This window comes from Lissotriton vulgaris, unplaced genomic scaffold, assembly GCF_964263255.1.
Source record: "Lissotriton vulgaris unplaced genomic scaffold, aLisVul1.2 SCAFFOLD_831, whole genome shotgun sequence".
Classification (NCBI taxonomy): Eukaryota; Metazoa; Chordata; class Amphibia; order Caudata; family Salamandridae; genus Lissotriton; species Lissotriton vulgaris.
Window position 1 is genome coordinate 726,801 of NW_028244772.1, and position 17,732 is coordinate 744,532.

Sequence of the window (17,732 nt, forward strand, 5' to 3'; positions counted from 1 at the left end):
ATACATACCCACCAGTCGCTGCTCGGCTGGGGGCAGTTTCAGAAACGTTTGTGCCACTATTTCGTCTGGAAAAGTGGTAGAATCAGTAGTCCATCGGACTGCTGATCGGGCTAGTTCTTGTTCATGCATAGTACTAAGTTCACTATAACCTATTCGTGATTTCAGAATTTTATCGGTAATCTGGAATACTTGTTCTAGAGAACATTGTTCTGGTACTGGAGTAGGAACAGTTTTCTTGTAATCTGGACGTGAATGTCTGTCGGAAAGTCTAGTTCTACCTACATACGCTATTCTGGAGGGATTCTCGTCGTCTACCTCTTCAGTAGAAGAGTCATTCTCTTTCTCGGTTGCTTGTGTTGCTTCTCGTTTCTCATGTAACTTTATTATTTCTTTACAGATTTTCTTGTACATACTCTCTATACTGTTCTGTGTCTTGTGTCTTCCCTCGGCTATATGGTCACTCCACTTGGTCAGGACTTTCATTTCTTCTGGATCTTTTTCTGGATAATCTTGTTCTCTTATTAAACAATTAATTAAAAACTTTAAAAGCATAAGCTGAATCTCGACTTTTCTTTGAACCATGGCGTCGCCAATACTTTCTGGATCTCTTCCTGTACGGATAAAACGATATATTCTGTCTAAATATTCCTTCATATTGGGCAGGGTGTCCAAGTACTCGGTCACCCGTCTTACACGTAATGAATACAGGACCATATCATCATCGCCTGGGACTGAATCGTAACGGCATTCGGTAAGTGCTCGCTTGATATCTGCAACTGAATGAAATTTGGGTGAACGCTGTAACGCTAGCTCATGTAGCGTCATTCGTCTGTGTTGAGGCGGGGTACGAGGAGAACCTCCCCCGCGGCCCCTTGACTAGAATCGTCGGTGTGTACTGTACGGGCTGGGAGAGTGACTGATGTAGTCGGTACATGTACTGTAGGCTGGACCGGGGGTACCGTAACAGGTGCTACAACGGGTGCCCCGGTGGCTGGAGGGACAGGAATTACATTATTTACAGGAGCAGGCGGGACAGGATTTGCATATTCTGGGACTGTATCGTCCAAGTAGGACGAGAGAAAAATATCAGCTGCGGTCGGTTTATGACGTAGCTTAGTCGGAACTAGTGGTGGCGGGAAATTACTGGATGCCTCCGGGGTTGCTTTTGGCAAGCCCTCGGCAAGAAGAGGATACATACCCTTAACAAGGGCATTTCTCTGTCTGTCTGACTGTTCTGTTTTAACTCGTTCACCTATTTCGATTAATTCCCTTTCTTGGGCTTTCTCTAAGGATTCTCTACTTAATTCTATTTTTCTGAATTCTTTTTCGGTTCTTTTATGAGATTCTTTGCGCCATAACTCGATGGCATCTTTCTGGGACTGTCTGGCTTTCTTTTTCCATAATGCTTCTTCTACTCGCATGATGCACTCGGCATCCCATGTGCCTGATACAGGCCATCTATATTTCTCTTCGAGATGTCTGGTATAATCAGACCATAAATCTAGATATATTATGGCACTTAAGCCATGCTTGTGATACATAAAATGACCTGGACTGTCCCTAGGCGGGACAGGGACTGCTTCCTCGAGCAGCCCTTTTCTGGTTTTTAACTGACGTAATTTAGAGAACAGAGGCATACTTTAGGCTGGATCTGAACACAATACAATACACGATAAACACAATAATAACTTGAAAAAACAAATCATTCATACCACGACATTGAAAACACATGGAATAACATTCAAGATAACAGTTCGGACAGAATATTACCTGGAACACTGAGAACAGAACACATGAATTTCTCGAGAAACGGAACTTACTAGAGTTACTAGATGCACTGCTAAAACAGTACGAAACTTACCGGTCTCATAAAGAGACACGTCAGGACCCGCATCCACCTAGGTGGACACTTTGTGTTGGATTTGCATACCCAAACCCACGGACCAGAGACAAATGAATTGACCCTGTCTAGATACTACCCCAGCAACGGTACTCACCGGGCAGCAAGAACGGAAGGCCTCGGACTGGACTGGACTGCTACGACGACGGACGACGAACTTCGGACTTCAGTTACAGGTGGGCCTCCGGATACCTCGGACCTTGTACTCTCGGCTTGGGCTCTGGTCGGGACTCGCCGCGTTCCTCCACCGCCTCGTCTGGATGCTGGACCGCAACCTCCGTCTCCTCCGTGGGCCTGAGGGATACTTGAAGCAGAAATATCTGCACGTGCACGGTATGGTTCCGTCATGGCTGCAGAGGATCAGGGGGCCTGCGTGGCTTCTCCGGCGCGTGGGGAAAGGGCAAGTCCCTGTTCGGGCGCCATTATGTGGTAAATAAATAATTAATTACCGGATCTATTTATGACTGGATACAATATAAACAGATAGCTCAATAAATAAGAGACAAGATTTGAGGTATCTTGAGTCACAGGCTTTAATCAGGCATAAAGGACTGGAACAGGACAGCCTGCATGGGAATAGGATGGCAGCTGCCGGGGGCAGGGGAATAGTGGAATAATGGAGAAAACATAACAGTGCACAACATATATATACTAAAACAATTGCATTATATTCAATACAGTAGGCGTAGCAGTGGGCGTGTCTTGTAGCAGTCGCGAAAGATAAGGTAGAAAGTGGGTGTAACAAGAGGCGTGTACATAGACATGTGGTATGAACGTCACAGAAGTGTCATGAATGGGGCGGAAACATGGAGGGGGCTACCTGAGGAGCTGGGACCTCTGACCTAGTGGTGCGCGCAAACGGGCAATGACGTATTACCAGGGAGAACTGGGGGCTATGACTTCTGCACTAGAAGAGGAGACTAAAGTCTGCGGAGTCAGAGCGACATGTACCTAACCATATCTGGTATCTGATGTTTAGAGAACATGTTGATAGAATCCAAAAGTTATCAGGGCAAAGGCTACTTGACACTAAGGCTGGTGCATACATTATTCTACATATATTGTGTGTGCGAGGAATATTCTATGAATATTAATACAGTATTTCTCTAACATGGAGACAGAGAGGCTAGACTATGACTGAAACTATTGATGCGATTCAGTAGCTTAGGAATGCAGAGAGGGAGAGCTGGACTGATAACTAGAAGCATAACATACTCTTGGCAGACTGGCAGGCAGAGCCAGGCCGAGCCGGGCACTGTGAGGCAGGAAGTAAGTGAAGGGTCAGGGATGCAGGTGGGGGCTGTATCGCTCCTCGGAGTGGGTTCAGGAGACAGGAGCTGAATCTGGTGTCCGGGCCCTTTTGAGGCCTAGAAACGGGGACTTTTACTGAATTAACGTGCACACTGTAAAACGTGGCAACATAGGTTTACATAGACCTGATATTCGTTGCTTTCACGAGACCTGGAAACTGGCATACTAGAGTTGGACACAACTATAATTGCGTCTTTAATCGATCATAGGGGGATACATATGCATATTAATCATGCACATATAACTTAGGATGTGGAACACGTAGGGACACAGAACATGGCAAAATTTACTTTTCCACACTAGGAAGAGATAGTTTGGGTGGAATACCGGTAAAACCGCAACTAATTGAAAGTCCTGAAAAGGTATTTATTAAAAATAATTTAAACACTCAAAAAAAGAGCTGGGATGGAAATAAAAAATCCAATCCTAAAGAAAAAAGATTCCAATCCAGAGGAAGGTCTCCTCGGCGGAGAGAAAGATCTCCGAACCAAGGACGCAGGTCTCCCAAGAGGGAGCCCTCTGGGGAAAAAATACAACCTTAGAAATAGGGATAATATAAAAAAACCTGATAGATATCAAGAAATTGATACACGTCCCTCTCAATCTTTTAAGACTTCCTCGCAGAAATCGGAAAGAAGAGGACGATCAGAACACAGGGAAGAGCACGTCAAGTCCAAAGACAAGGAGCCTGCTCATCAAAATAAAAAATTACAATTTCCAAAAAAGAAGGTAGCCAGTATTAAAGTAATCAACAATGCCGAGAATACTGAGGACACAGCTGAAAAACGGAGAATGGGCTCAGACAATGCTAGACAGCACAGCAGAAGTGAGCATAGCTCGCAAAGTCCTTATGAATCATCTGGAGACAGTGGACACGAATGAATACATTCAAGTGGAAACTGCAGATACCAGAGTTAGCAACCCCCATAAAATATATGAAATAACATTACGTATAGAGGGGGATAAGACTAGGAAAATAAGGGGTCTATTTTGGGATAATCTCTCCAAGGGCTATGACATCCTTCTAGCTGAAAAAGACTGGTCACCAGAGTTTGTCAGGGAGTGCCCTCATGGCGAAGAAATAATTATGCCTGCCTTCTCAAATCATATTCCAATACATAAAAAATATACACTTGCAAGAAAGTGGGCAGTAGCTCAAGCTCCTGTTTTATATAAAAATCATGCGGGATGGGATGAGGACTCTCCTCCTCACAAAATCCAGTTAAAATCACAACCTACTGCACAGAGGCAGTACCCAATTAAGCAAGAAGCTAAAAAACAGGTAAAAGAGATCTTAGATCAACTTGAATACCAGGGGGTGATTGAAACTTGCACCTCACAAATGAACAACCCTTTGTTTCCTGTCTCCAAACCAGACAATTCATATCGTCTAGTTTTGGACTACAGACACCTTAACTCATGTTGCAAAACATTTGCAGTACAAAACTTGCATAGTGCTGCACTAATGAATAACATAGTGCGCAAAAAGTACAAAACAACGTTAGACATCTCTAATGGATTCTTTTGTCAGAATATAGCACCAGAGAGCAGATATTTGACCGCGTTGTCAATAAATGGCGCGCAAAAAAATTTCTGTCGTTTGCCCCAGGGGTTCAAGAACAGCCCAGGATTATTCTCAGCGAGAGTAACAGAGTTACTACAAACCTATGATGATGAGGCATTATCTTATGTCGACGACATCTATCTAACAGATGACGACTTGGATACTCACTTGAAGAGAGTGAACACCATAAACTTGGGTTCGCAGCAGAGGGTTACAAATTCAACTTTAAAAAGTCAAGAATTGCCCATCTAACAGTCCTGTTTTTAGGATATGAACTATCAAGTGAAGGCAAAAGCCTGGCTGACAATTTCCTAGAGAAATGTGCTGTAATCCAAGCGCCTAGAACACTAAAAAACCTACAATCAATTCTAGGCTTCCTGAATTTCGGAAGAACTTACATTATAAATTACGCAGAAAGGGTCAAACCCCTTTATGATCTAATAAAACCAGATTTTAAAAGAAACAATTGGACTCAAAAACACACAGAAATTTTGAGATCTTTACAAACAGACATGTTAATTAAAACAAAATTACAAACACGTGACAACACACGCAACCTTGTGATTCGAGTCATCCCAGGAAGATGCGGATTCACATACCTGACCTCTAATGAGGGAGAAAGGGTACCAATTGCATACAAATCACACTTGTACACAAAAGCTGAAATGAAATTCAGCCCAACGGAAAAAATTCTAACCGCGGTACAGACTGCTGTAGCAAAAGAAAGAGCCTTAGCACAAGGTAAATGAATAATCATCGTAACACCGATACCAGCCCTGGAGGCGGTAACGAAGGCTAGCATTCCGAATGCTAAAGCACTCCATCCAAGATGGATACAATGGGCTAATTCTCTTGCAGCAACAGACGTGGTATACGAATTTGATCCCAACCTGAAAACACAAGAATTTCTCCAATATGAATTCGAATGTCCTCTGCCAACCGAAATTTTAGCTCTAGAACATTACGGCTGTATAATATATACAGACGGATCAGCACAACCCGCAGTAGGGGGTAAACAAGCTTACAGTGCTGCGTGCGCGATCGTTAAAGGTCGCTGGCACGAAGGAAAATTTAAACCACTGGTCACTAAAACGCAATCTCTAGGAGATTGCACAGCTCAAAGAGCAGAACTACGAGCATTCAAAATGGCGCTTGAAAATACCGATCGAGAATTCCCCACACTCATAGTGTGTGATTCGTATTACTGCGTCCAGTCTTATAATGAATACTTGCAGATCTGGGTTCAAAACGGCTTTAAAGATGCAAAAGGAGGCACAATCAAGCATAAAATTCTTTGGGAACAAGTAGTTCTTTTGCAAAAATAACTACAAAAGACTCACGTGATCCATACACTGAGTCATCAACGTGATGGCGTTCACGTTGCAGGGAATTAATTGGCTGATGAGGCCGCGAAGGCAGCTGTACAAACGGCTTCCGTAGCTGCCATCACCCGGTCAAAAACAAAAATAGACAGCGGAATATTACAGGCTGTCAGCGCTACAGTAAAAAAAGCGATAGAAACACTCCCGAAAGGCTTTCCAGTAAAGTACTCATACATAACTGATGCAAATAATGTTCCGTTTGCTCGAATCCCTGGAGTGGGGGATAGGGCAATTCCAAACATGGAACATAGGTTAGGACTCATCATAGCGGCACACGAAGGGCTTGCTTCTGTACATGCTGGCGTTTCAGCCACAGTATCATTATTAAAGCAGAGATACTGGTGGCCTCAAATGAGAAGACAGACAAGGAACTATGTTCTAGAATGTGAAATATGTCAAAGAATGAAGGTATCAACAGTGAGACGACCAGCGCAGATGCCCCTTCTAATCTCAGACAAACCATTAGCCTGTGTGTATCTGGACCACTGTGGTCCCTTACAAAGGGATGGTAACTATAAATATATCTTGGTCGCAGTGGATTCATGTACGAGATTCATATGGATGTGGCCCCAGCGACCGGCTGACGCCAGAACTGTTATAAAAGATTTGCGAGTCTTTATCGGCACATACGCAATTGGCATGCTACATTCTGACCAGGGTCCTGCTTTTAGCTCTCGGGCTTATAAGGAGGCCATGACCAGCATGGGCATTGCATTGCGGTACTCTTGTCCATTTCATCCTGAGGGAAACGGAATCATAGAAAGAAAAAACCGTGACATAAAGCAATCTATAACAGCAAAGGTATTGGGTTCAGGAGCTGGGTGGGTCAAACATCTAATAAGTGTCCAACGTAGTCTAAATAACCTGCCAAGAGATTCTCTGAGAGGATTCAGTCCGTACGAACTATTGTTTGGGACTAGAATGATGATCCAAGATCTTGATAGTCAGACTTCAGTGGTTAAAGACAAAAGCTTTGATATCAAAGATCGTTTGGCTATTTTGCAGGACTTAAATGAAACAAGGAAAGACCTGAGCAACATAAAGTTGAAACAACAGCCAACAACCACTGAAGAAAAACCACCTGTCCCAGCAAGGCCTGTCTGGATTCCAAAAGTCGGGGAGCTAGTCAGAGAGAAGATCGCGGTAAAGAAGGAATTTGGGCCTTCATACAGAAAAGCAGTTCCTGTCCTGTCTGTCAACGGGACAAGATCAGTAGTACTACCGCCCCTTGCTGGTAAAAAGGAGAACAGAGTTGTATCCATCGACCTGGTAAAACCACAATCATGTGGCCGATAACAAATAGTAGGCCAAGTGGACTCCCAAGAAGTAGCAGAACACCAACGTTTGCTACAAATACAGAGGTTCAAACTGAGAGACTAATAACATTCGAAAACTCTACAGTAAATCAACAAGGACTATGCAACAAAGCAATGGAACTTAAACCTCTAAAAACCCAAATAAAAACATTTAGTCGAGACACACCAACCTACGATGAAGTAACAAATGAAACTTCTAGAACAAGAAGTAATCCAGAAGCAATTGGAACAATTGACAAAACGGCATCCGGCTACTTCATCAACTTCGATGATTTCTCTGAAGATCTGAGTGAATCTAAGAAACAGCCATCAACAAAAACTTTTAAAGATAAAACTAAGGAACTTTTTCAACAGCTGAAAGAAACCTATCTGATTTCTCCATGGATTGAATTTTGGGTGGCCTTAGGTGCATTTGTCCTCATACTTTGGTTCATCATGGTACTATGCTTGGGACATTTCATTGAGGGAAAATATGCTAAAATGGACACAGCAAGCCAGAAAATCAACTTGGTCCTTAAACCACACACATCTTCACACGTCGAGAAAAGAGAACTTTCTTCAGTCAACCTTACAGCCAACCCTATCCCCGGCGGGGTAGCATGGGACAATACTGATTATGAAATCTATGGTCCGGTTGAAATCCTGAAGTATCTACACCAATTTAAGATCTCATTGAGTGACTTTGTAAAACCAAGCACATTTGCTGATGATTGGGACTTTGAAAGTATTAATGATATGATGTCTGATCTTGTGATGTCTGCTAAATTTACAGAACATGATTATTTGCAGGGTTCGTCTATCTATGATGAGATGTTCTGCTACAACCACTATGGTAACCATTATCTACATAAATCTGCACAACCTAGAAATGTTTTAAATTATAACCAATGGGAACATTGTGCTACTCCTCCAAAAGGTAGCTCGAAAACATTTTATGATAAATATTCATACTTTTCAGGGTTTAACACAAGTAATGCAGAAACATTTTATTTCAAATTGTCAAATAAGACAGGTACAAAGACCATGCTTACAAACACAAAATTGATATATTCTGATTCATTTTTTGAGCAAATGAATACATTTGGTTTTGATTTCTGGAACAATATCCCAGAACAAATTATATTTTTGAATGACACTATTCAACAAACTACCTGTCTTGGCTTAGCCAAAATCAAAGATTTAAACAAACCGTCTATTCCAAAGCCAACAGTGAATAGTAATAGCTCTATAGATGTTGAGATAGACGTAAACCATATATTAAACCAAAACAGAACACATCCTGAATGGAAACAAGGGTTGATCTGGCCCACAGATACAAATAACTGTCAAGACAGATTCCTGAACAAAATACAGGGGTTCACATTGACCAGGCCAGACCCTAGATATTCCCAAAGACAACATCCAGGGATAATAACCACTTACAGTGTGGGCAAGCTCTGCCTTCAATGGCTACAAACATCCACACTGGCAGAAATTAAGCAACGATCAACAAAGGGAGAGACAGGGTTCAGAGGCACTCTTAGTCCCCAATCAATAGATATACAAACAAAGGAAGAGTGTCCGTCAGTGAGACGTGGGTGTGATCAAGATAGCACGTATTAGTATGAGGCCAGCTGTAGTTGGTCAATACACTGGGCTAACTTTCTAGAAAAAACAAATTATTTCTTCAAGAAACCCTCACTCACCCTAGTGGTGACATGCTTCATCATCGGGTCCACTCGGGAGATCGAGTACCTCCCGAGTGTGCTACGACGCCAGGAGACTGCAGAGCGGGTTGTTGTGAGAGTGAATGTGAAAAAGAAGGTGTAGTTAAAAATGTCAGAGGTTGTCCCAAAAAATCATTTATTAGCTGGTCAACTTGACATATTAAAATTAATGCTATGTGCAGGGAAACTATCCACAAGAAATACAGGTGTTTCCCTGTTAGGGGAAGGTCAACATGTTTCTGCCCTTTAAGTGTGTGAGTTTACAGGGCTTTCGTCAGGACCAGTGGAGTGGGTGTTACCTCAACAGGTATAGGCGCGCTAAGGCCTACCCTGCTGTAGGTGTGAAAGTTAAAAACAGTGGCACTATGTGTAAAAAAGTGCGTGAAAATACAAACCAAAGGCTAGGGATTTGCCTCAGTTGCGAGGAGCCCAAAAGTCTGCAAGTAGGTAAAAGACAGACAGACAGACAAGACACGAAACATACAAATGAGCAAATGGTCATTGATGATCACGGTTTTGCCATGCAACTTTTAGGTGTGGCGTGGTACGTGCTATCAGACCTATCAATGGCCGTGGTCAGTAGGAGGAGATCACGTTGTAAAATGCAAGTTGTGCCCAAGAACGGTGGTGATGGGCCTCAACTAGGGCCAAGGTAGTGTGACCTTGCGCTATTTAAAATGGAGTGGTAAATGCCACGTGGGCTTGCAGTGCTAAGTACGGCCGTGTGGGCAGCCCTGTAGACTGTCCATATTAGTAACATTACCTATGAAGAGAGTATCGGGAATGTTGCCCGAAGGGTGAATGTAATATACCAAAGCTGCGTAATAGTAATGCGCAGCCCTGCTGGCCGTGAATTAGAGAGCTTAAGGTGGCACACTAAATTAAAAAATGGTGGCAGAGTCCTCACTTGTATTCAGTATGAACCACGCCCCATAGATTCAGAGGGGGGGTGGGAGCGACAATGGCACACCCTGTCAGGGTAAAGATAGACACACACACAAAGGAGAGATTACGAATGGTAGGCAGAAGCTCACAACCAAACACTTATCTTGTACTGAAGTCAGGTCGCTTGTACATACGCCCGCAACGCTCTGCACCCTCTCGGCACCTAGCTGTCCCCGCTGGATCTCGTGGATCACGAGCGAGGGACGAGCCCGGCGCTAAGAGGGGAGGCGTCGGGACGCAGTCCAATCGCGAGCCTGGATTAGAACGAGGCTTGAGAAGCAAGCCTCGCGTAGTCGCGTAAAGAACTCTGTCACGCGTTGGTAGGCAGAGAGGCAAACAGCGCACAGTCAGTGCGCCTGCGCGTGCAGGAAATGAGTTGGCCAGATCGAGGCTTGACACGCAAGCTGTCAGCCGGGGATTACAAACGAGGCTTGGCTCATCAAAACGAATGAGCGAGTGGGGGAGCGGACCCGATCAGAGGGATATACAATAGGGGTCCGTTATGTTAAAATGTTAGAAATTAACATTTAAGAATAACTTGACAATGAAGGTGGATTTAGGTTAGCTGCTTTGAAAAGTGGAAGACAAAGTGTAGGAGTATCCACTTTCACAGTTGTCATATGGGAATGAATGAGTTACGCCCACACATATTGGTGTACTGTGGGTGATACCAAGGGGGTACAGTTGGTCGGTATGGGTGAATATCACCCTGAGAGGTGTTGTTGTAAATAGGGAAGTCGCAAAATTGGCGATCTCATCAACCGGGAAAATACAGTCCAGGCAGTAGGAAGGTGTTACTATTTAAGAACGCTGGCCCAAGGTATTTGGTCATTTAGACCATCAATATGAGTGTTGAGTCTGTACACCCAGCGTTGCTCTTTTTCGAACAGGATATTGTCTCTGTTCCTGGGGTTGTTGACCTGTTCAATTACCGTCCAGAACATATCATTGGGGGTATGATTTGTTTGCAGAAAATGTTCGCTGAGTTTGGTCGTTACTTTCTTGCAGCGAACATTGCTGCGATGTTCGCCAATGCGTGTCTTAACTTTCCGAGTTGTCATGCCTACATATCTCTTGGCACACGGGCATGTAATCAGATAAACCACATGGGTGGAATTGCAGTTAGTATGGGACATCTGTGTCCATACTTTCCCCGGTTCCAAATTTAACTGTTTAGTGTGAGTGGTCAAATGACAGACACTGCAGTCGGTGCATGGAAAGTGTCCAGTTACGGGGGGTAAATTCCATGGTTCAGTCACAGATCTGATAAGTGATGATTGACTTGCTATGGGCCTTGTGTGTACCAGGGCATCCTTAATACTCCTGCCCTTTTTAAAGGAAAACAATGGTTTCTCCCAGTTCCCGATGCTACTGGTGATAATTCTCCAATTTTTGTTTATTGACTTTTTTACATTGTCTGATAGTGTGCTGTAAGTTGTAACACACGTCAAAGGGATCTCTGTGTCCAATTTTTCGTTCTCTTCCAGAAGGGCTTCCCGGGGTTGGTTCCGGGCCCTGAGCTGTCCTTTATTGAGGATGCCTTGAGGGTAGCCTCTTTGTTTCAATTTGACAGTTAGGTCCTCTGCCTGTCTCTTGTAGTCCGTAGTACTGCTGCAGTTCCTTCTAAGGCGGAGATATTGCCCGTAGGGCAAGTTCTCACGTAGTGGTCTAGGGTGGAAACTGCTGAATTGTAGAAGGTTGTTCCTCGCTGTAGGTTTGTGATGGGTCACAGTAGTCAGAGCTGTCCCATTGATCCTGATCACCACATCCAGGAAGACTAATGATTCTTTGCTGTGGTTGCTTGTGAATTTTAAATAGGGGTCAAGAGTGTTGACCCAGCTTAGAAATTCAGTAAGATTGTTTTCGGTGCCCGTCCATAATATGAGAATATCATCTATGTACCTCTTCCATAGGCCTATGGAGGAGGCAAAAGGGTTCGAAGGGGGCAGAATATGTTTAGTCTCGAAATCGTACACGTACAACCCCGCTACGCTTGGAGCGAAGGTGCTGCCCATAGAGGTCCCTGTGCATTGGAGGTACAGTTGTCCCTTGTACTCAAAATAATTTTCTTTGAGTGCCATCCTTGCACATTGTAGAATAAACGCCTTTGGTGTGACATATTCCCAAGTCACTGTGTCCAGTGCTTGTGCCAGTACCCGTAATGTTTCTTCCTGCGGGATACTCGTGTATAGACTCTCTATGTCCATGGTGACTAAGATGACTGAGTCTGGTTCGAAAGAGATGTCATTCAGTAGCCTGAGAAGGCTTTTAGTATCCTTTAGATAGGTGCTGGAGTTTTGTACTATTGGCTTCAAGTAATGATCGCAGAATGTAGATAGCGGTTCCAGTACTGAGCCAATGCCAGACACTATGGGGCGTCCTGGTGGCGGTAATCTATTCTTGTGAGTTTTTGGCAGTGTATAAAAATAAGGGATTGTTGGCCCCCCTGCCGTGAGAAATGCCGCCTCGTGAGCTGAGATGTGTTCATTCAGCTCAGCCTCCTGTACAATGGTGAATATTCGTGCTTTCATGGCAACAGTTGGGTCTGTATTGAGGAGGGTATAATTGGTCCTGTCATTAAGGAGAGACAGGCATACTTCGTCATAGTCTTTGCTATCCTGAATGACGATTCCACCGCCCTTATCGGCGGGTTTAATGACGATGTCTTTGTCATTTTTCAAGTTCTCGAGGGCTTTGTGTTCCGCCGCCGAAAAGTTGTTGTACCGTTTGGGGTTTTCCAGGGCTTCCAGATCTTTTGTCACCGCCTGTTCAAAGGCCGTGATTGCGGCTGGTATAGAATGCGGTGGTGGCATGAAGGTTGATTTAGGTCTGAATGTTGTATCAAACTCCTGTTCATGGGTTTCGGGCTGTTCTTTAGACTCAAAGAACGCCTTGAGTTTGAGTTTTCGAAAGAATTGTGCTAGCTCGCAATGGAGTCGAAATTTGTCCGGACGTGAAGTTGGGACAAACCCTAGGCCCCTCTCTAGGACTTTTGTTTCCTCTGGTGTCAGAATTTTCTTTGAGAGGTTTGTTACGAGACTTAGATTGCGCTCGTGCTGGCTGTTGCTGTTCGACTGCGAGTGTGTTTCCCCACTGAGTCTTCGTCCTCCCAGGTCACTTGTGTGGTTCCTCTGCTCCGTCCCCGTCCCCGCCCGCCTCTCCCTAAAAAAGGCATGGGTGGGTGGTTCTGAGGAATGAGGGGTTGCATATAGGGGTTCCAGTTCATCATCGGGAACTGGGGTTGTTGGTAAAATATGGGTGGAGGACCATTGTTTGGTTGTCCATAGTTCTGCCACCTTGGTTGTTGGGTAGGGTAATTAAACCTGCCTCTACCCCCTCTGCGTCCTCTTTGTTTTGGGCTCTGGTTGCTAATGGAGCTGCCACTGGACGAATGGCTGTCTGAATCGTCAGATTTGTTGGAATCCTTTTTAGGTATACTATAGTTTGGATCGGAGTAAGGGTAAACGCTTTCAAATTTAAATTTTTTAAGGTCCTTTTGGAACTTTGTTAGTTTTGCTTGCATCAGGTTGTCTTTGTATTCCACAAGATCTCTATTAATTTCATCCAACTTTTTTTTATATCCAGTTATAGTAGTTTTGAACTGGGCTTCTGTCTGTTGGATCTCAATTTGTAGAGTTTCTGATAGGCGTAGTGCTGTTTTAATGATCAGCACTAGCCAGTCCCTTGTGCAGTGCCATGCAATCATGGCCCAATCCCTTCTAAAGGTGGCATCGTTTAAGAATATTCTAGGAGCATTGGTGACCAACAGCCCTTTTGGGGCTGAGTTAGAAGTGAGGTATTGTTTTAGAATTGTACCATGTAATATGGTTCTAATTCTGTCACGTTTTATTTCTGTCAGTTGTTCCCATTCAGCTGTGTGTGACACTGCCTGGGCTACTGCTGGATCTGCAAAGATGTTTGGGTCTGCCAGTAGTTCGTCTATCTCCTCCGTGGTGAAAGTTAAACCCAGGTTAGGTATAGGTGTTGCCATTTTTTTGGTTTCTATAGATACACGTAGTTGTATCTATGATTCTTTTGATAGAATCAGTGAAAAAAAGGGGAAAGGTAAAAACTCTCACTGCTGTGCGCAGCTTAATATCGATCAACAAAGGGAGAGACAGGGTTCAGAGGCACTCTTAGTCCCCAATCAATAGATATACAAACAAAGGAAGAGTGTCCGTCAGTGAGACGTGGGTGTGATCAAGATAGCACGTATTAGTATGAGGCCAGCTGTAGTTGGTCAATACACTGGGCTAACTTTCTAGAAAAAACAAATTATTTCTTCAAGAAACCCTCACTCACCCTAGTGGTGACATGCTTCATCATCGGGTCCACTCGGGAGATCGAGTACCTCCCGAGTGTGCTACGACGCCAGGAGACTGCGGAGCGGGTTGTTGTGAGAGTGAATGTGAAAAAGAAGGTGTAGTTAAAAATGTCAGAGGTTGTCCCAAAAAATCATTTATTAGCTGGTCAACTTGACATATTAAAATTAATGCTATGTGCAGGGAAACTATCCACAAGAAATACAGGTGTTTCCCTGTTAGGGGAAGGTCAACATGTTTCTGCCCTTTAAGTGTGTGAGTTTACAGGGCTTTCGTCAGGACCAGTGGAGTGGGTGTTACCTCAACAGGTATAGGCGCGCTAAGGCCTACCCTGCTGTAGGTGTGAAAGTTAAAAACAGTGGCACTATGTGTAAAAAAGTGCGTGAAAATACAAACCAAAGGCTAGGGATTTGCCTCAGTTGCGAGGAGCCCAAAAGTCTGCAAGTAGGTAAAAGACAGACAGACAGACAAGACACGAAACATACAAATGAGCAAATGGTCATTGATGATCACGGTTTTGCCATGCAACTTTTAGGTGTGGCGTGGTACGTGCTATCAGACCTATCAATGGCCGTGGTCAGTAGGAGGAGATCACGTTGTAAAATGCAAGTTGTGCCCAAGAACGGTGGTGATGGGCCTCAACTAGGGCCAAGGTAGTGTGACCTTGCGCTATTTAAAATGGAGTGGTAAATGCCACGTGGGCTTGCAGTGCTAAGTACGGCCGTGTGGGCAGCCCTGTAGACTGTCCATATTAGTAACATTACCTATGAAGAGAGTATCGGGAATGTTGCCCGAAGGGTGAATGTAATATACCAAAGCTGCGTAATAGTAATGCGCAGCCCTGCTGGCCGTGAATTAGAGAGCTTAAGGTGGCACACTAAATTAAAAAATGGTGGCAGAGTCCTCACTTGTATTCAGTATGAACCACGCCCCATAGATTCAGAGGGGGGGTGGGAGCGACAATGGCACACCCTGTCAGGGTAAAGATAGACACACACACAAAGGAGAGATTACGAATGGTAGGCAGAAGCTCACAACCAAACACTTATCTTGTACTGAAGTCAGGTCGCTTGTACATACGCCCGCAACGCTCTGCACCCTCTCGGCACCTAGCTGTCCCCGCTGGATCTCGTGGATCACGAGCGAGGGACGAGCCCGGCGCTAAGAGGGGAGGCGTCGGGACGCAGTCCAATCGCGAGCCTGGATTAGAACGAGGCTTGAGAAGCAAGCCTCGCGTAGTCGCGTAAAGAACTCTGTCACGCGTTGGTAGGCAGAGAGGCAAACAGCGCACAGTCAGTGCGCCTGCGCGTGCAGGAAATGAGTTGGCCAGATCGAGGCTTGACACGCAAGCTGTCAGCCGGGGATTACAAACGAGGCTTGGCTCATCAAAACGAATGAGCGAGTGGGGGAGCGGACCCGATCAGAGGGATATACAATAGGGGTCCGTTATGTTAAAATGTTAGAAATTAACATTTAAGAATAACTTGACAATGAAGGTGGATTTAGGTTAGCTGCTTTGAAAAGTGGAAGACAAAGTGTAGGAGTATCCACTTTCACAGTTGTCATATGGGAATGAATGAGTTACGCCCACACATATTGGTGTACTGTGGGTGATACCAAGGGGGTACAGTTGGTCGGTATGGGTGAATATCACCCTGAGAGGTGTTGTTGTAAATAGGGAAGTCGCAAAATTGGCGATCTCATCAACCGGGAAAATACAGTCCAGGCAGTAGGAAGGTGTTACTATTTAAGAACGCTGGCCCAAGGTATTTGGTCATTTAGACCATCAATATGAGTGTTGAGTCTGTACACCCAGCGTTGCTCTTAGCGCCGGGCTCGTCCCTCGCTCGTGATCCACGAGATCCAGCGGGGACAGCTAGGTGCCGAGAGGGTGCAGAGCGTTGCGGGCGTATGTACAAGCGACCTGACTTCAGTACAAGATAAGTGTTTGGTTGTGAGCTTCTGCCTACCATTCGTAATCTCTCCTTTGTGTGTGTGTCTATCTTTACCCTGACAGGGTGTGCCATTGTCGCTCCCACCCCCCCTCTGAATCTATGGGGCGTGGTTCATACTGAATACAAGTGAGGACTCTGCCACCATTTTTTAATTTAGTGTGCCACCTTAAGCTCTCTAATTCACGGCCAGCAGGGCTGCGCATTACTATTACGCAGCTTTGGTATATTACATTCACCCTTCGGGCAACATTCCCGATACTCTCTTCATAGGTAATGTTACTAATATGGACAGTCTACAGGGCTGCCCACACGGCCGTACTTAGCACTGCAAGCCCACGTGGCATTTACCACTCCATTTTAAATAGCGCAAGGTCACACTACCTTGGCCCTAGTTGAGGCCCATCACCACCGTTCTTGGGCACAACTTGCATTTTACAACGTGATCTCCTCCTACTGACCACGGCCATTGATAGGTCTGATAGCACGTACCACGCCACACCTAAAAGTTGCATGGCAAAACCGTGATCATCAATGACCATTTGCTCATTTGTATGTTTCGTGTCTTGTCTGTCTGTCTGTCTTTTACCTACTTGCAGACTTTTGGGCTCCTCGCAACTGAGGCAAATCCCTAGCCTTTGGTTTGTATTTTCACGCACTTTTTTACACATAGTGCCACTGTTTTTAACTTTCACACCTACAGCAGGGTAGGCCTTAGCGCGCCTATACCTGTTGAGGTAACACCCACTCCACTGGTCCTGACGAAAGCCCTGTAAACTCACACACTTAAAGGGCAGAAACATGTTGACCTTCCCCTAACAGGGAAACACCTGTATTTCTTGTGGATAGTTTCCCTGCACATAGCATTAATTTTAATATGTCAAGTTGACCAGCTAATAAATGATTTTTTGGGACAACCTCTGACATTTTTAACTACACCTTCTTTTTCACATTCACTCTCACAACAACCCGCTCCGCAGTCTCCTGGCGTCGTAGCACACTCGGGAGGTACTCGATCTCCCGAGTGGACCCGATGATGAAGCATGTCACCACTAGGGTGAGTGAGGGTTTCTTGAAGAAATAATTTGTTTTTTCTAGAAAGTTAGCCCAGTGTATTGACCAACTACAGCTGGCCTCATACTAATACGTGCTATCTTGATCACACCCACGTCTCACTGACGGACACTCTTCCTTTGTTTGTATATCTATTGATTGGGGACTAAGAGTGCCTCTGAACCCTGTCTCTCCCTTTGTTGATCGATATTAAGCTGCGCACAGCAGTGAGAGTTTTTACCTTTCCCCTTTTTTTCACTGATTCTATCAAAAGAATCATA

At 44.6% G+C, this 17,732-nt stretch overlaps 1 pseudogene; it reads left to right on the top strand.

Moving 5' to 3' along the window:
* Positions 1-5,440: 5,440 nt before the first annotated feature.
* Positions 5,441-17,732, top strand: part of LOC147666755 (uncharacterized) — a 51,076-nt pseudogene continuing 38,784 nt past the window's right edge.